At 37.3% G+C, this 21,355-nt stretch overlaps 1 long non-coding RNA gene across 1 annotated transcript; it reads left to right on the plus strand.

The window, feature by feature from the left end:
- The first annotated feature begins 8,566 nt into the window (after nt 1–8,566).
- On the plus strand, nt 8,567–8,902 carry LOC128651560 (uncharacterized). Its single transcript, XR_008401121.1, has 3 exons — nt 8,567–8,592; nt 8,687–8,756; nt 8,849–8,902. It is a non-coding gene; the product is annotated as an uncharacterized LOC128651560 (long non-coding RNA).
- Nucleotides 8,903–21,355: the final 12,453 nt, after the last annotated feature.

The following is a 21,355-nucleotide window of genomic DNA, read 5'->3' on the forward strand; positions in this document are numbered from 1 at the left end:
GAACCAAGTCGACCAGGAAAAAGCAAAAGACATGAAGCCTCCTTTTTGTAACCCAGTAAGGGACACACTGGACTCTCATTGATGTCTATGAAACAGACATCTGTGAGATCTGGATTGGACTCATCAACTATCAAAAGACAAAAACTTAACTACTACCATGGTTTGGGAGATTCAAGGCGAACAGGAAGATCACTTCTCCTTCTCCCGAAGTCACAACTCTTCTGCTACAGAGACATAAAGTAATTTTGATCCAGAATTTGATCATAAAGATTAAACTCTTTGCATAGGACTATTAACCTATCAACACCTAGCTCAATGTTGCTGAGGCGACACCCCCAACTTGATAAGACTCATTATTATTGTACTTTGTGCTATTTCTTTTCATTTTCTTTCTTGTTTTCTTCTTTTTTTTCCTATTCCCTCTTGAAAGAGAGATTGTTAGAGGTCCACACTATTGGACTTTGTATGAAACTATGTTGTACAGTTGTTACCTATTATTTTGTATGTTCAAGGATGCCGAGTTGGGGAAACTATTGCTATTAGGGCTCTTCGAGACTGCAAGCAAGAAGCTCACACAAGGTTGGGATGGAGTTCTGATGGGTGGTATACTCAAAGGGGTCTCTCCGAGACGAGGTAAGCTAGTAACCTATAATCAATATAGAAATGGTAGGTGAATTGACTATTATTACACACAATGTAAGGGGCTTGAATACAGATGCCAAAAGGAGAATACCTTTTAAACAATACTCTACACTTAAAGCCAATATATTGTTTCTACAAGAAACACATTTTGTTATCCCTCAACTCCCTTACTACTGGGCTAAAAAATTCCCCACCCACTTTCATGCGACCGCTAAGACAAAAAAAAGAGGAGTCTCGATTTTCATTCAATCCTCAGTTAATTATGTACATGAATCCACTATTGCGGATGTTGAAGTTAGATACTTAATTTTAAAGGGTCAGTTAGATAACATAGATACCATACTATGTAATGTCTATGCACCCAATGAACAACAACATGTTTTTTTCGCGAATATTTCGCAGATCATGACACAATGGTCGCAAATCAGAATAATCCTAGCGGGCGACTTCAACATCCCCATGACACCATTATATAACCAAAAGACGGATGTAGTGTCAAACAAACAATCGAGGCGCAACAATATAATAAAGAATATTCAGACCTCACTCAGCTCACACTCACTGATTGACTCATGGTACACATTAAACGGTAAAACCACTGAAGCCACATTCTACTCAGCAGCTCACAACATGTACTCCCGACTTGATTATATATTTACAAGTCAAATTCTACAACCGACCCTTCACTCTTCCAACATATGCCCTTGTGTCTGGTCTGACCACTCTGTAGTGATACTTAGTATGAATGGACTGATTGACCCCAATAGGACCAGATCATGGACCTATGACTCTACACTACATAAAAACCCACATATACATACCTCCACTCTACGACATCTAACTGAATTTTGGGACATAAATACAGACTCCACTGATAACCCTACACATGTATGGGCGGCCCATAAATCTGTGATCAGGGGTACGCTCATAAAAGAAAAAGCTATTCATAATAGAAAAATGAAACAGGAATTGATGCAGACACACGAAGAAATAGCACACCTAGAAAGACAACACAGGCTAACAGGGAACCCTACCACATTAAGAAAACTGCAAAGCAAAAAGAGATTTGTTAGCCAAGATCCTGAATTCCCAGGCCAATAGAGCTATAATGAAATTGAAATCTCAATATTTTATATATGCTAACAAACCTGACAAATTTTTAGCCCACAAGCTTAGAGAAAAATTTAAAGCAGCTAATATCCCACTTATTGAAAAGCAAGACGGCACTGTCACAACTCATCCCCTGGAAATAGTGGATACCTTTGGGGAATTTTACGCAGAACTATACAATGGCCATAAAGTTGCACACAGCCCAAAGGTAGAGGGACTCACACATAGCTTCTTAGAAACTACCCCATTAATAAAATTAACAGAAGAAGATAAAAAAATACTAAACTAACCCATCACGACACTAGAAGTAGTCCTTGCAATTAGAGCCTTAAAACTGGGAAAAGCCGCGGGCCCAGATGGTTTCCCAGGGGAGTACTACAAGCTCTTCATAAAAGAACTTGTTCCGCATTTAACCAAATTTTGCAATCATATTATGAAAGGACACCCGATCCCCCCCGAGCTGCTACAAGCAAAAATCATAGTAATACCTAAACCAGGAAAAGATCCAAAAAAATGCCCTAGTTATCGTTCCATATCGCTGATCAATCAAGATTTGAAAATTCTTACTAAGATTCTAGCCAACAGATTGACACAAATTTTGCCTAAACTGATACATAAGGATCAGGTAGGATTCATTAGAGATAGACACATTATCGATACTGTCCATCACCTTTGCAAAACGCGGACGCCTTCTCTGCTCCTTTCGTTGGACGCGGAGAAGGAGTTTGATAGAGTAGATTGGGCATACATGATGAAGACCCTAGCACAGATGAACTTCGAGGGTCCCTTTATAGACACTATAAAAGCCATATATACTGGTCCTTCGGCTCATGTATCCTCCAACGGGTATAGATCTAAATCATTCCCAATTCTAAATGGGACCAGACAGGGATGCCCACTATCCCCCTTGCTATTCGCGCTGTGCATCGAACCCCTGGCGGCTAAAATAAGGGCTAATCCTGGCATAACGGGAGTCAAAGTGGGAAACATAGAATACAAAATAAGCCTCTTCGCAGATTACATACTGCTCACTCTGACCAGACCTATGCTATCACTACCTAACTTAAATGAGATTCTTGGTGACCTCTCACTAATCTCGGGCTACTGCATTAATACAGATAAGTGTGAGATGTTACCGATAGAGATCAACCCACATACAAAGAAACTAATAGAAATAAACTTTGAACTAAGAGAGTCTAAACATTCCATGAAATACCTGGGGGTGAGTTTGACAGCTCAGACACAACATCTATATAAGGCCAACTATTTGCCACTGTATAAATCTATAAGAAAAGATCTTCAAACTTGGAGAAACCACAATTTCTCCTGGATGGGGAGGATGTAAGCAGTGAAGATGACTATCTTACCCCGACTGCTTTATCTTTTTAGAGCCTTACCCATACGCATATCCTGACATAGAGAAAATTCAAGCGGAAATCTTGGCATTTATACATGGTAAGAAACTAGCCAGAATAGCGGGGAAAACTATGACTAAACATAAGAGCTTAGGGGGACTGGGAGTACCTAATCTAGTCGAATACTATAAAGCTGCCAGACTCGCCCAAGATACGCTAATACTTAAGCCAAAGAGGAAGCACTCTGGATACAACTAGAGTCAGACATGGGAGGTTGGGGGGGAGTGGATGCCATACTATGGGAACATAAACATATTACACGAGAGATAAAACAACATCAGTCAATAACAAGCGAAACCACCTAACACATATGGTCAGAACTAGCGCATAAAAAAGGGATGTGCCCCATGGGATCAATACTGCGACCCATTAGATATCTTTTGCACGAGGAGTCACAAAGAGAAATCAATAAATGGGAGAACAAGGGATTATATCAGGTAGCAGACCTTTTAATAAAGAACAAAGCAATGTCTTACGCCCAAATAAAAGAAAAAATATCCCCTGTCATAGTACACTGGTACCTATATCTTCAATTGCCATCGTCCTTGCACACATTTCTGCAGTCAGCACAACCCAGAGGTAAATCCACCCTAGAAATTATATGTAGCTCACCAATTAGACCAAAACATTCCATTTCCAGACTATACCTAGAAATACAAAAACCAAAAACAGCGCTCATGCTCAAATGGGAATCTGACTTAGAAACAACGCTAGAACCAGACGAATGGCATGTGACTTTTGCAACAGCTACTAGGGGTTTGTTGAGTGCAGACCTCAGAGAAAATACCCTGAAGTCAATGTTTAGAAGGTACCTAATGCCCCTTAGAACTTCACATATGTCGCAAACCAACTCAGGGTTATGTTATAGGGGATGTGGGGAACTAGGTACATACCGACATATGATCTGGGATTGTGCAAAGATTCAGGTTATATGGAAGTCACTCTCATCCCTAATTAGCTATCTATTAGATGAACAGGTACAGATTAGCATGGCGCAGGCATTAATCCATGAGCGAATCCCAAAGTACAATAGGCCAATAAACATTTTCATCAGAATATTATGTACAGTAGTGAGAACATGCATAGCAAAATATTGGAAAGTAGGCACACCGACATGGCAAGAAATTAAGGGCAAAATCCAACATATATATAATATATACGATCAAGCAGCTTGGTCACGAATGAAATATGGTTCTATTGGAACTATAGGGATGGTTTCAACTACTCAATCATACAGTCAACAAACCACTCTCAGGCATCCAATTATTAAATAGGTATACTTAAGTTAATGATTATGTGGGTTTTGTTTTTTTTTGGTATTTACAGTTAAAAGGTTTCATAAGTTATTGTAATTTTTTTCTATTTTTTTATTTTTTTACTTCCTTTTCTTTCTCTAACAACAAAGACCTCTAATCACCCACATCTGGTCTGCTTGAGATTAGACTATAAATAGGAATGGGGTGAATAGAGAAGTATGAATATACTTATCATAATTCCTGTTAGATTTATTGTTATGTGGACCGTACAGCCAATGATACGTTATGTTGTTATATTTATGTACTATATGATCAGCTGTGCTGTTACATGTACTTTTGTTCTTCTTCTCTCAATAAAAAAGATTTAAACATAAAATATTAAAAGTCGCAATATAACCATTTAGCAAACATATGCAGTGCACCCATATTGTCTATATACAAATGGGATTCATGATATTTAACAGTGATCAGAATGGATTCAGATTACAATAGGTTAATATCATACATATAAATGACAGTCTACTTGATTTTTTTATTGTTTAGAAAGATATATAATTATATTAGAAATTAGCATTTGATCCTACCTAGGTTTAACTTTTAACAAGGAATACCAAGAAAACAAAGCAAATTTTATGACAAATGTAAATTGGAAAGTTGCTTAATATTTCATGCCCTATCTGAATAATGAAAGTTTAAAGTTGACGAGACTTTCCCTTTAATTCCTCAATGGAATCATCCCTACCTAGGCTGAGATAGAAAAATAGTACTTTCAGGGAGGGAGGTAAAAAGGAACAACATTTACAATGGCGTTTCTTTTTCCCAAGGTGTAAAGTTATATGCAGCAGTCTCATTGTGTCCTCTCCTTCCTTTGTGTTGAAGCAGGTGTGACAGGTAGTTACTGTGATTACGCAGGAACTTGTTTAAATAAAAAAAAACATAATCCAGTAACTGAGCCAGACCTTTATGCTCTGGGATATATAAATAATGATGTAAGATAAACATCTCATGTTTTCTGTTTCCCACACTGAAACATAGAGAGTAGAAATACACTCTATGCGATTTATATTCTTGCTGTCAATCCTCACATGTTTATTAATCTTTATTTCACACATAAGCGACCTGTTTAAGAGCTACTAGTTTCTATTGAAGCTACAAAAATAATGACAGTATCTGAATCCTGTAGGGGGTTATGTAGGGACAGTTCTTCAGGTTTTGGGGTATGTAAGGCAGGTCACTTAAGTGGTGTTTTTCTGTGAGCCCCTTAGGTGTTAGGGGTCTCCTCTTTATATTAGGGAGATAAGTGTGGAGCGTCTGTTTGGGGTATTACACAGGGAGGTTGTGTCTCTTGGTGTTTAGAGATTATTAAAGTATCAGTTAGATTATTGTGGTGCAGAGGGACATTGTTGGAGTCAAATGAAGTGGAACAATATTGCAGGTATAATTACTGGGCAATAACAGGTTAAGAATAGGAAGTGGGCACCGGTGGTTATTGTGACTGGGACCAGATGCTCCATATGGACTAATCACCACACCACAACATGCAAACTGAAATATATAAAAATGATTTCATAGTTTTTTCATAGTGGATTTATTAACAAATTGTCAGTTCTAGTGCTCAGATTATACTGCAGCTCACGCGATGCACAAAGGACATTCACTGCCTTCAAAATACAACCCAGGTGTACAGTATATTGGCACAGCTAGAAACCGTGTCTGTTTCCCTTTGTAAAACCTTAATCTGGTAATTGTCTGTTTCCATTTGTAAAACCTTAATCTGGTATAATGAGAACACAACCAACGTCTGTACTTATCCTGTTGCTAAATAAGAGGCTAATGAATAAAATATCCACTTTATTGAAACATTTTAGCAGGACAAGACTTAAGGCCCTATTATCCGAAGGTCTCTGGATTTGTGAGATTCTATGGGAAATCTCGCCAGTACGATGAAGCCCCTAAAATAATTCTCTAAAGACGGTTTTTACCTTGAGAACAGCATATCTCACAAAAGGGTGTTCACTGCATTTACAATAGGTATGTAAAAGAGATATATATATATTATTACAAAATTAGAAACCATTATAATTTAAAATAATATGAAACAAACAAATTAAATATTGGAATAGAAAGATTCAGTAAACAAGTGAAATAATGAATAAAAAAAACTATTTAAAGGGACACTGAAGCCAAATTTTTTCTTTTGTGATTCAGATAGAGCATGCCATTTTAAGCAACTTTCTAATTTACTCCTATTATCAAAATTTCTTCATTCACTTGTATTAAAACTACACTACCCTAACTTTACTATGTAGCTTGTTTGTAGATTATCATCCCAGAAACACATTGGTCACCAAGGGTCCAAAAGGGACCCCTAGTTCTGTCCACACTCCTCCCCCTCTTATGACTAATAGCTATTACAGGTCCAAAAGTAACCAAATACTCAATTGGAGGACTTTAATTTTCATGATAGCGCCTTAAATATGTTCCTTCCTTTAGCATGTTTGTTGTAAGATATTGTCAAAATACCACAAACACTTATTACCCTAACAGAAAAATACACATATTATAAAATAGAGGCTATTGTAAGTTACTATAAGCTTAAAACAGAGTAATATGATATCTGTGTTATCTGTATCTGCTGCAGAATTTAATTTTTAGTGTTTGCACCCTGCTAACTTCGCACTTCACATCAGTTTCCCTTTCCAGCGAACTCCATTACTCTCTATGGAAGGCACCTTATAACTCACTGGAGCCATTTTTTTTTTTAGAAAATTGCCAGCGGCCAGCCCCTGCATGTGTCAGCAAGGTTTTTCATGTCTGATCCTACACATTTTAAAAGATCTAGCCCACAGCAAGACAAATGATATGCTCTAACTATGGCCCCACTAACTGCTAATAACAACAGATACCATATCTATGATTAACCCAAGCCCCACTAACTGTGAGTTAACCTGCCCCAACAGCACCTTACCTTACAGATTGCTCCTTACAAAACTCCTTCAGGCAAAACTCCCCTAGCACCTATGAACCACACACAACCCTAGCACAACCAGTGACTAACACATATGGGACCCCCCACTACATAATGCCCTCATCAAGACCAACCTATAACACCCATGGAACCCCATAACACTGACGGCTTCTCTCAGCACTTAAGAAAACTAAATCATCTCAAAATAGAAAATAAATAAATGTGTTTTTCCAGCAGTGATAGTTGTTGATCATAATCAAGCACTCCCACTATTATCACTGGTTAATTAGTGAATAAAGATTAATGCTGACATTGTGGTCTCCCACTTCAATCCTGCTTAGCTAAATACTTAATTAGGATTGCTTGAAAAGTTCTAGAAAAATGTGAGAAAATCAGACCAGTGTCAGACCCATATGCAACATAAAAGAGAACTACAAGAAACCCCTGTTACTGTGTCTGGAATGGGAAATAGAAAAAACTGTGTGTCTGTGGTTGGTTGCTCTGTTGGGTTATGTAAGAGAATCCCATGGGTGTTATTATCCAGTGGATAGGATCCATTTGCAACTACTGTTACACCGCAACCTGCGTCTAACAAATCACAATAGCCTCTTATAATCACATAGATACAGCAGCCAATTGAAATAAAGTTTTTTCAAACTAACTTTTTTGTTCAATTAACCTTTCCAAATTATAAAACTATATGAGAAAGACAAACACAAGAGTTGATCTTCTTGTTGGTAAAGCACATTACATTTATAACTAGTTGCAAGATGTTGGATTTAGGGGACATGATAGTGGTAAATAAAATGCACAATACTTCAATTAAAAGTAATCACTGTTTGATACACTTTAAAGTACATGGAATATACTGCTAGTGCCTATATGTCAAGAACCTGGAGCATGAGTAGCGAACAAATGCTGGTGCATGCAACATATAGTATCCATGAGGCCCTGCCTTGTCTAGATCAGGAGAAGGCCTTTGATCATGTCTATCACTGCTTTACAGGAAGGGTACGGCATAAGTTTGGGTTGAGAATATGAGGTGCTTTATTCCTTCTCCTGCTCATTGGAGTGCCACATTGATATGAGCCTTGTACCCTGCCTATGATCCAGCCTGCTTTGTGAAACAGGAGAGGCTAAACTGATACACGCTGAGATATCAGCCTGCAACTATTAGCACATTAGGGTGCTATTGCCAATTGTAAGTACCCTTTTGACTTCTGCTTTACATGCTTTTAATCAATTTGGTTGATCTACACATGAGGTACCCCTCTTTTTTGTGTTTCACTTTATAGGGTTGGGTTGGGAGATCTGTTCTGTTCCTATGTCATCCTAATGTATGACGATATTTTCCGTACTATACAGGTAAACAGCTGGAAAAATTACCCCTTTCCAGTTCAGTCTGGGGGTCAGACAAGGCTGTCCTCTCTCACCTCTTCTTTTTGTCTGTTGTATAGCGCTCTTCACTGATTGCATCAGATGAAATCCAGAGATTACAGGGATCACTGTACCAGGACCTGGCGGACACAAGGTTAAGTGCTGGCTCTACATAGAGAATGTCACCATCTTCTGCACTTATCAGTCGGTAAGGAGACTTGTCCAGACGTGCGAGGACTTCAGCAGAGATGATGCTCTTTAGAGATTGGCACCTGACTTCTGAACCTCTAACCTTCACTAACAAGCTATACCTCATCAAAATCCTGGAAGTCTAGTTCAGAGGAAACGGCACAGCACTGAAGTGCTTGGAGGAGAGACTTAACTACATAAATTAAAAGTGTGGACTATTGGGCCTCACAGACCATTCCATTGAAGGGAAATACTGTTGTTGTGGAATGAATTTCTGCATTAGGTAGCCAAGGCATACCCCCTTGCAGTCCTGAAGTAGGTATCCCAGGCATGGCCCCCCCTTGCAACGTGAGCATTGCCATCACAAGGACAGTAAAGCACACAGTAATGTACAACGAGCCGCACAAGGGAGACAAAAATGTGCTTGACATCCCCACTATGCTGCAGGCTTTTTTTGTGTGCAATGCTGTACGTAGGACTTTGAGAAACAAAGCCTTGGTATCCACAGTAAACTCCATGTCCTGTTTTTCATTCTGCTTCTAAGGAGAGGCATCAACTGGGACAAATGGTACAGCTCCTACCCCTACAACTGGAACACTCCCTGGTTCTACCTGGATGTGTGTAAGTTTGTAAGGGAAATGAGAAGTGGTAAGGACTCATTAAAGACTATTCCAGCACTGCCATCCCAGTGAGCTGAAATGGTCTGTGAGAATGTATCTTCCAACAGACTCACCAACAGGCATAAGGCCGTTAAGGGGGTCTACCCCACAGGTCTTTCATTCATTCAAGAGGACTTTGCAGATACAGACACTGCCCCAGTGGTTTGGTCACTTTGGTAAGTTAGAGACTGAGCTTAGAGACACTTGTCCATGCACTCTGTACTATATGGACTGTTCTCGGGCACACACATAATGGATGCTATACACATTGCATGGTGCCTGATGTGTTGTGTCAAAGACTCTTTGCGGTTTGCCAGAAATCAGCTAATCCTAAAGAATGAGAGGGTAACCACCCAGAACTGTCACCGGCTTGCTCACAGCCTGCTTAGAGATAATTCTATCATTAACGGCCCTGAAGAACAGGATTAAACACCCTCCGGCCCCACAGGGACACCCTTAGATTTGCAGGGCCCTAAGTAAGACAAATTTGCGGGGCCCCACAGCCTAGTGCTTCTTTTCTACTCCCCCTCTATGCACTACCCCCTGCATGGCTAACCTCTGTCCCAACATTCAGTGTTACCTATCGGCCACATTACGAGTTTTGCGTTATGAGTGGCTCAGTACTAACGTGCAAGTTATTTCCACCGCTCACCACCCTATAGTGCTGCTATTACAGGTTTACAAAAACCTGGCGTTAGCAGGCAATATGGCAGCGTTGAGCTCCATACTTCACACAAATACAAGCACTGCTATGAGCTGGTTTTACGTGCTTGTGCATGATTTCCCCATAGACATCAATGGAGAGAGCCGACTAAAAAAAAGCCTAACACCTGCAATAAAGGAGCATAAAGCTCCGTAACGCAGCCCCATTGATTCCTATGGTGAAAGAAAAAATATGTTTACACCTGTTGGTGATATTCACCCTGGACTGAATAACTCTCCAGACCACGACAGGTTAAAGAGGGTTTGTTTATTAAAAATCACACTGCAGTGAGGAGACAATGAATACAAAGTTTTTCTCTGGGGGGGGGGGGTCAGTCCCTTTCCCAGGTATATTATACACAGGAGACAGGGCATTCTTGGACTCCATATCTAGGCTAATACAGTTTAAGATTGACTAGCTAAAAAATGCAAGGGTTTTTACCAAATATGGTTAAAACATAAGTAAAGAACAGTTAGACCAAATTCTATTCACTAAGTTCTATTCCTCAGAGTAGCTGGTTTAACTATCTGACCGTAAATCAATGCAAAAGGGCAAAGGTCAAGGATGAACTAGTGTCTGCTTTTCTGAGACATTCCTTATGTTTACAAAGAGAGTTGTGTCAAAAGCATATTATTCTACAAGTTACTTAATTTATTGTATACATACATTCATATACACACATATATTTGGCCTATCAGGATACCAAGGAATAGAAAGAGATTAGATTTAGAAAGAATAAACAGACATACACTAGCTACCATAAAACATAGCCCCATTAAACAAGACTGGCCTCTCCTGACTAATAATGCCTACATAAAAATGAACCCATTCAGATCTCACAAAGCACTGCAAAAAAAACAGAGACAGATATTGCTTATTATTTTCAACACACCTAACACCCTAACTTAAACCCCAACTCTAAACACCCCTAATCTACTGCCCCTGACATCGCCGACGCCTGCCTACACTTATTATCCCCTAATCTGCCACCCCCGACATCGCCACCACCTACATTACACTTATTAACCCCTAATCTGCCGCCCCTGACATCGCCGCCACCTGCCTATACCTATTAACCCCTAATCTGCCACCCCCAACATCGCCGCCACCTACATTACACTTATTAACCCCTAATCTGCAGCCCCCGACATCACCGCCACCTACATTACACTTATTAACCCCTAATCTGCCGTCCCCGACATCGCCGACGCCTGCCTACACTTATTAACCCCTAATCTGCCGCCCCCAACATCGCCACCACTATACTAAAGTTATTAACCCCTAAACCTAACCCTAAGTCTAACCCTAACCCTAACGTTGCCCTAACCCTAACACCACTAACTTTAACATAATTAAAATAAATCTAAATAAAAATTACTATTATTACCTAAATAATTCCTATATACTGTAAAAACTAAATAGCTACAATATAACTAATAGTTACATTGTAGCTATCTTAGGTTTTATTTTTATTTTACAGGCAAGTTTGTATTTATTTTAACTAGGTAGACTAGTTAACAAATAGTTATTAACTATTTACTAACTACCTAGTTAAAATAAATACAAATGTACCTGTAAAATAAAAGCTAACCTGTCTTACACTAACACCTAACATTACAGTACAATTAAATCAATTACATTAATTCAATACAATTAACTAAATTACTAAAAAAAAAAACCACTAAATTACACAAAAAAAAGAAATTATCAAATATTTAAACTAATAACACCTAATCTAATAGCCCTATCAAAATAAAAAGCCCCCCAAAAATAAAAAAACCCTAGCCTAAACTAAACTGCCAATAGCCCTTAAAAGGGCCTTTTGCAGGGCATTGCCCCAAAGAATTCAGCTCTTTTAAAAAAAAATACAAACAACCCCCTAACAGTAAAACCCACCACCCACACAACCAAACCCCCCAAATAAAATCCTATCTAAAAAAGCTAAGGTCCTCATTGCCCTGAAAAGGGCATTTGGATGGGCATTGCCCTTAAAAGAGCATTTAGCTCTTTTCCAATGCCCAAAGTCCCAAATCTAAAAATAAAACCCACCCAATAAACCCTTAAAAAACTTAACACTAACCCCTGAAGATCGACTTACAGTTTTTGAAGACCGGACATCCATCCTCATCAGACGGCATATTCTATCTTCATCCTTCCGACGCAGAGCGGCTCCATCTTCAAGACATCCGTCGCGGGGCATCCTCTTCTTTCAACGGCTACTGAAGAATGAAGGTTCCTTTAAGGGACGTCATCCAAGATGGCGTCCGGTGAATTCCTATTGGCTGATAGAATTTTATCAGCCAATCAGAATTAAAGTTGAAAAAATCCTATTGGCTGATACTATCAGTCAATAATATTGAGCATGCATTCTATTGGCTGATTGGAACCTTCATCTTCAGTAGCTGTCGAAAGAAGAGGATGCTCCATGCCAGATGTCTTGAAGATGGAGTCGCTCCGCGTCGAAAGGATGAAGATAGAAGATGCCGTCTGGATGAAGACTTCTGCCCGCATGGAGGACCACTTCTTGCCGCTTGGATGAAGACTTCTCCCGGCTTCATTGAGGACTTCTGCTCGCTTGGATGAAGACTTCTCCCGACTTGATGAGAATGTATGTCCGGTCTTCCAAAGCTGTAAGTGGATCTTCGGGGGTTAGTGTTAAGTTTTTTAAGGGTTTATTGGGTGGGTTTTATTTTTAGCTTAGGGTTTGGGCAATGGAAAAGAGCTAAATGCCCTTTTAAAGGCAATGCCCATCCAAATGCCCTTTTCAGGGCAATGGGGAGCTTAGATTTTTTAGATAGGATTTTATTTGGGGGGTTTGGTTGTGTGGGTGGTGGGTTTTACTATTGGGTGGCTGTTTGTATTTTTTTTACAGGAAAAAGAACTGATTTCTTTGGGGCAATGCCCCAAAAAAGGCCCTTTTAATGGCAGTTTAGTTTAGGCTTGGGTTTTTTTTTTTATTTGGGGGGGGGGGGGGGCTTTTTTATTTTGATAGGGCTATTAGATAAGGTGTAATTAGTTTAAATATTTGATCATTTCTTTTTTATTTTGTGTAATTTAGTCTTTTGTTTTGTTTTAAATTTAGTTAATTGTATTTAATTAAAGGGACATAATACTCATATGCAAAATCACTAGAAACTGATGCAGCATAACTGTAAAAAGCAGACAGGAAAATATCACCTGAGCATCTCTATGTAAAAAAGGAAGATATTTTACCTCACAATTTCCTCAGCTCAGCAGCGTAAGTTCTGTGTAAAAAGTTATACTCAGCTGCAGCTAAAAAAAAAATTAAAAAAATTAAGAAATGAACAGCAGCCAATCAACATCAGCAGTGCTGAGGTCATTAACTCTTTTACTGTGATCTCATGAGATGTCACTTAACGCTCATGAGATTTCATAGTAAACTTCCTTACACTGTATAGGGAAATTAGATGAGTGTGCACAAAAGCTCGCTTCTTCCGCTGTCCCGGGACAGACATACTGATTTGTTGCTTAGAAGTCCTTTACAATGGCATGTGGCTACTGAGGAACTTTTGATATAAAATATCTTTCTTTTTTACATAGAGATGTTCAGGTGATTTTTTTCTAGTCAGCTTTTTACAGCTATACTGCATCACTTTCAAGTGTTTAAACATTTGGGTATTATGGCCCTTTAATGTAATTTATTTAATTGTAGTGTAATGTTAGGTATTAGTGTAACTCAGGTTAGGTTTTATTTTACAGGTAAATTTGTATTTATTTTAACTAACTTGGTAGTTAGTAAATAGTTAATAACTATTTATTAACTAGTCTACCTAGTTAAAATAAATACAAACTTACCTGTGAAATAAAAATAAAACATAAGCTAGATACAATATAACTATTAGTTATATTGTAGCTAGCTTAGGTTTTATTTTACAGGTAAGTATTTATTTAGTTTTAAATAGGAATAATTTAGGTATTAATTGTAATTTTTATTTTGAATTATTTAAATTATGTTAAAGTTAGTGGGTGTTAGGGTTAGGGTTACGTTAGGGTTAGACTTAGGATTAGGTTTAGGGGTTAATAACTTTAGTATAGTGGCGGCGTTTTTGGGGGCAGCAGATTAGGGGTTAATAACAGTAATGTAGGTTGTGCCGATGTTAGGGACAGCAGATTAGGGGTTAATAATATTTAACTAGTATTTGCGATGCGGGAGTACGGCGGTTTAGGTGTTAATATGTTTATTATAGTGATGGCGATGTCCGGAGCGGAAGATTAGGGGTTAATAATTTAATTTTAGTGTTTGCGATGCGGGAGGGCCTCGGTTTAGGGGTTAATAGGTAGTTTATGGGTGTTAGTGTACTTTTTAGCACTTTAGTTATGAGTTTTATGGTACAGCTTTGTAGCATAAAACCCATACCTACTGACTTTAAGTTTACGGTACAGATCTTGTAGTTTTAGGCTGTACCGCTCACTTTTTGGCCGGACAGGCAAACTCATAATACTGGCACTATGAAAGTCCCATTGAAAAAGGGTTACGGCCAAAAAAGTGTGCGGTACAGCTGTACCTGCAAAACTCGTAATAGCAGCGGTAGTGAAAAAGCATTGTTATTAAGCTTTTTCACTCATAAGGCAAAACTCATAATCTAGCCGTTTATAAATAATAACAGTATATATTACACCTCCTTATCAGTATCCCTTCTAAGGCCAGTTTTGTGAGAGTCCCAGCACTGAAACAGTTAATAAAGGAACCACACCTTGCATTCTGCATTATGTAGTGTTTGCTAATTGCTCTAATTAAAGTGACAGTATACTATAAAATTGTTTTTCCCGTAATGTGTTTCCAATTACATTTTTTACCAGCTGCAGAGTATAAAATGTATGAGATTTGCTTTTTTAAGGCTTATTTGTGTATATGAATTAGCTGATTTTGTATTTTGAAGCTATAACCTAATAAAATGGGTTGAGTTTGTAGGTATAATCAGATCTCATTACTTTATCACATTGTGTACATATACCTGCTTCTTTATCTCATATCTGTCCATAAACCAATCACCAATACTTGGAGAGAACAATGGAAAATTAACATTTTATTACCTTATCTCTTCTATAACCCACTTGGAGTGTAATTTCTTCTACTGGCTGTGTTAACACAGCTTGGCCTTGAGGCCAAAAACTTTAAGGATAGATGGGGATACCACAGGCTAAATCAACTATTTCAAATGCCAATATAAGGGCAATGGAAATACTTATAAACAATTTAATACACTCCAGCAGGTAAAGTGGATCATTGGTAAACAAATTAAAGGGGAGACAATTTTTGAGTAAACTGTCTAAAGGCCAGCCTTGTAAGGAAAGAGTCCACGCTGTTATGCGGCTATTAGACAAATTCCCATCTCTTATTCTCTCACTTTGCAAATATAGCAAATGCTGGTGGGCCGTTTCTACAATAATTTTCTCACCCTGTATATAGCTGCGGAAATTGTGTAGAGCCCATACAGTAGATAAGAGGGTTTTTTCGCAATCGCTAAATTTTATTTCTACCGGGGATAGAGTTTTGCTCGCATAAGCAATGACTTTGTTTAAATTATCATGCTTTTGGTATAAAACAGCACTCATGCTTATATCTGTGTAACCTGTTTCTAAGAAGAAAGGTTTACCACCTTCAGGGTACGCTAAGCAAGGTGCTTGAGTGAGTTTTCTCTTCAGCTCTCTGATGGCTGTCTCTTGAGACTCACTCCAGTGCCATTTCACATCCTTCTTTAGAAGAAATAGTAGTGGTTTAGCTAACTCTGCATAATTATCAATGAATTTGCGAGAATAATTCGTCATACCCAGGAATGATCTCAATTCCTTTAAGTTAGTTGGGTTTTTAGAATTTACTATAGCTTCCACCTTTTTCTTCTGAGAATTTAGCCCTTCAGAAGTAACTTCATGTCCCAAGAAGTTTACGCGAGTGCGGCACTATTTAGCATTTTGTAGGGATAATTTGACACCTGCCCTTTTAAGTTGGCTGAGGACGTGTTTAAGCTCTGCGATGTGTTTTTCAAAGTCTGTGCTTTTGATTAAAACATCTTCAACATAAGATAAGGTCCCCCTTTCCAGTGCATCAGGCATAGCCTTATACATGAATACAGCAAATTCATGTCCAGAATTTATGTATCCAAAAGGGAGGCTCTGAAATGCATATTGGACCTTTTGGAATGAGAATGCCAGCTTATACTGGTCCTCCTGGTGTACTTTTATGGTACAATATCCCTGTGCACAATCAATGGCAGTGAATATTTTGGATCCCTGCATCTGCACTAGGCACTGGTCAATATATGGCACAGGCCAGCCAGACATGTACACTCATTTGTTTAGCTGTCTTAAGTCAGCACACAAACGCCATTGTCCATTGGACTTAAGAACACATAGAATAGGATTATTATAAGAGCTGTGCACCTGTCTGATAATACCTCTTTCTGCCAAGTTCCTTATGATTTCTGGGAGAGAATCATATGAGGCTAAAGGAAGTCTGTATTGTTTAACAAAGACAGGTGGCACATCGGGATCTGTTTGTATTCTTGCAATGTGCAAGTCTGTAGTCCCACAGTCATAATAGTCCCTAGCAAAAATATCCTTGTATTCCATCAGGAGTTCTCGCAGCTGTTGGCGTTCATCATCGCAGGAACAGCCATTAGCTAAAGATATTTGCTCTTCAAATATTTGCTGAAATCCTGGAAAGATTTCAGGCTTTCCTATTTCATAGACTTCTTCCAACCTAGAGGTGAGATCCCCTTGATTATAATTTACATTGCCCCCATGACTCTGGGTATTGGGGTATTCTTGCTGTTTGATCGGCTGATCAAATATTAGAGAGGCTTCTTCAATTTTACAGATACCTTCCTCTGAGCTGAAGGGATAAACAGACTGAATAGTAAATAGACCCTCTGGCATAGATACAAAGGATTGTTCTATTAATTGTTCTTCGGTTAAGTATCCTTCAGGTATTAGCCCAATTACATTATTCTGGAATCCAAAAGTGTAATAACTTGATTCCAGCGCGTATCCAATGGTAGTCCCCTTGGATAAGATTATATCCTGTGGGGTCATGTTATGTACAATAACATGTATTGGAATAGTTCCAATATTTATCATAGCAGTATAGGTCATTGTGACACCCAGATTTTGTATTCTATGGGAGAGGCAAATTAGTGTTTCAGAAGTTTTTAATTTCTGACCTCTCTTTACCTGTAAGGGTAAAAGAAATTTATCAGCCCCGGCAGGAATTATAACATCGCTAGACACCTGCATATTCACAGCATATGGCAATTGCTGGTTTGATTTCAGGGGTGCACTTTCATCCTGAAATACTTCAGGGTCCCCCCTTAACCTGCTCCAGAGGCAAGAGTTAATCAAATCTATTTGTATGGCATATCTATGTCAGATATCATTGCCAATGTATATTTGATTATGGGGAGTATTTAGAACTAAAAACAGGTGCTTCACTGACTTGTTAACTATAGATACAAATAATAAGCACTTAGCTGTGATGTTATAGCTTTCAAACCTGTTATCCAGGTTGTGGACACAGTGGTCTTGGGGAGAAAGATATTTAATCACCTTAGGTTCAGCTATCTGTGCTAACAAGCCTTCGCTTATATAGCTAGCTTCCTGTTTTAAGCTCAATTTGGCATATTTTGTTGTACCAAGGTCATGCACTTGTATAGGGATAAATAGATCCTCTTTAACTCTCTCAATTCCTGTGAGGTATTGAGCGTGCCCCCCCCTTTAGGGATTTTATGATCCCCCTTGTGGAGAGATATGGTTAATACATCGCCGTCTAAGGAAATATTCGCTATCTTTCCAGGCGAAATTTTAAAAGTATTACCATCAGAACCACTTAAAGGAGTCTGATCATCTATTTGTAAAATAGTGATTTCAGGTACAGAGTTATTCCTGAAATTAATTTCCACAGCATCTGGTTTCTCTTCCACCACGTGACAGTTATGTCGGGGGCGAGATATACCAGATTTCTCATACTTGATAGGCCTTTTAACTTGTGACCAAATTACATTATTTATGCAATCAATTATGGTGCTTAATCGCTTCAGGAGATCACTACCAATAATTAAACGATCAGTTGGCAGATCCACTATAATGACAGGGTGTCTTATTACCCTGTTCCCCAATTTAAATTTTAACCAGGCAGTACCGTAAACTTTTAGAGAATCACCCCCAACTCCTATTAGTGAACCATCAAATTCTATTATTTTAGGTTTGTGGGGTGTTAGCTCATTTAGCTGTGTGTAGTACCTGTGGGATAAAATAGTTGCCTGAGACCCAGTATCCATTAATCCCATGATAGGGTTGGAGACTGAATCTTGCAGCTCAGCTAATACATAATATCTCCCTGCAGTTTCTACCATTTCACACATAAAATTATCATGATTGCACACTTTTGGGCTTCGCCACGTGTTACCTGAATCCGCCATGTTTTCCGGTGTAGAGGAAACTTCATACCTACCGGTTCCCTCTATGATAGGGTTGGCTGGATTCTTGTGTACTGCATCTGTGGAAATAAGGTTAAGATAACGCTGTAATGGAAGAATTTAGTTAATTTTTCCCGGCTGAGGTTGCTTGTCATCACAACTAAATCGTCTGTTTCCGGTCTGTGGGGAGAGAACATGATTAGTACCATTGACATTTATCATTACATTTTGTATATCTTTCCCCTCCCTTTCAGGTGATACTGCAGTGTCTATGACTGTGCCTGTGGCCCACTGCTGGCCACTGGCTGTACCCCTAAAAAAGTATTGTTCGGTTGCTGCGCCGTAAAAGGTTGACTCATATTAGTGAATTGTTTGCTCAACCGATTTAACTGGGTATAAAGCTGATCTACTTGATCGTATTTCTGCATTTCGTCTCTGACGCATTCTCTAATGGAGTTAGAATTATCTGCATTATTCTCACTGGTGATATAGGGGTTTTCATTATGGCGATATGACCTTTTTAAATCACTTAATTCTTTCTGGCTTTGCGCGAGCTGTTTATTTAACTCTTGTATCTTTGCTAGTAAATCGAAGTTATGCTTATCTAAAGTGGTTAGGTCTTTGGCAAACTCATCCATTTGATTTTTGGCTATTTTTAAATCCTCTTCGCATCTGCGTGAGGAGCGAATACTACTTTCTAGCTCCTGTATTTGCAATTCTTTCTCTATGAGATATAGCGACATTTCTTCAATAATGCATATCACAAGGGGCCAAGATTTTATATTAGTTCATCTCGCTTTTTGAGAACCTTGCATTGATTAATCATTAATAATTCTTGGAATAATTCACTGTTTTCAATCCACCTACTATCATCAATGGCAATATTTTTAGCCTTAATTTCAAGCATATTCATGTACTCATTGAATTCACCCGCAATATTAAACATCTCTTTAAAGGATTACTTTCTGTTATAATTTTTAAGCTAAACAACTAACATATTAAAGTTAATAAACATTAATTAAAACATTAAACATTAATTAAAACCTACTGACCTATATTTTCTTCAAAACGAAGTTTCATAACATTCTAAAAGTTATATCTTTTTTTCGCCGATGATGTCACGTTAATAGCCCACTATTTTCAGCACTGAGTGTTCAAAATACTTAAAACAATAACTTTGTGTTTAAAGCGCCATTTTGAAACCTAGGTATTGTAAACGGATTGGTACAAAGCAAAGGATACCCACGGAGTGGGTTTGGAAAACAATTCAATTTGCAGACAAGATTTCTGATATACGGTAGAGATATGTTAATGAAATGCTATTGATAAAAAGCGTATTTGGGGTAGTTAGTTAGTAACAAGCATAGAAAATATTTCCTATTTACTTCCTGGCTACAGACATTATTATATTGGCTTAGTATTTAGTTAAATTAAAACGCTAATACAATTTTTAGCAATAAAAAGAGAGGAAAAAAAATTATATTTTCAAAAAAATTTTTTATTAATTTTGAAATAGGAAAAATTAATATTTTTATGAATTTTGAAATATGAAAAATTTATATTTTTGATTAATTTTGAAATATGAAACATTTATATTTTTATTAATTTTTCAAAAATTAATCTTTAATAATATTTCAAGATATTAATATTAATCTTGAAATACGTAAATCAATATTTCATTTTTTTAAAAAAAAACTATATTTTCAAAATATTAATTTCGAAATATGTTTTTTTTTCTCTTTTTTATAATAATTTCTATTTACTACAAATATATTATATCAATATGATAAATATTAATAATATCTAATGCAAAGGGCCTCCATATATTATATCAGTATATTTATAAGAATCTCAGCAGTGCTCTCCAAATAATATGTAAGTATATTTATAAGACCTCAGCAATGCTCTCCAAATAATATGTCAGTATATGGCAGGGTTATAACACAATATTTTTTAATAATTATCCTTTAAACTGAAACCCTCAATCAATATGCATATACTAGACATTAAAATTAATATAAATTCCTGAATTATTTTTATTAGTTGATATCTATGAACACATTGAAATATATTTATAGGAACCAGAATATGAATCAATATTATACACGTTTAAAAACTATTAAAATATGCTATGCAAAATTCATAAAAGTTTACCTTTAAATTAGCCTTACTCACAATAGAATTTCATTCAATTTAGAGTTGCATTTAAAATATCACAATGCGACTTAAAATGGCAGCTACTAACATTCAAGCAACACAATTAACAGTGCTAAGTTAAACAATAGGACAATATATATATATATATATATATATATATATATATATATTTATATATATATACTCAGCTATTTTAAATACAATTGATTCTAATACAATTCTAATTAGGATACTAAAAATACATATATTCTTAATGTAAACAGTTACTTTAAATGTCTATTTATTTAAACTGGAACAAATTCTTAGTTACTTATAATTAAAACCAATTCTAAGATATATATATATATATATATATATATATATATATATATTCTATATTTTGCACAGATGAATTACTATAAACAAAAATACAAACTGCTCTCTTTAAATCTATTAAATACAAATTGA

This window comes from Bombina bombina, chromosome 3 (assembly GCF_027579735.1).
Source record: "Bombina bombina isolate aBomBom1 chromosome 3, aBomBom1.pri, whole genome shotgun sequence".
NCBI classification, from domain to species: Eukaryota; Metazoa; Chordata; class Amphibia; order Anura; family Bombinatoridae; genus Bombina; species Bombina bombina.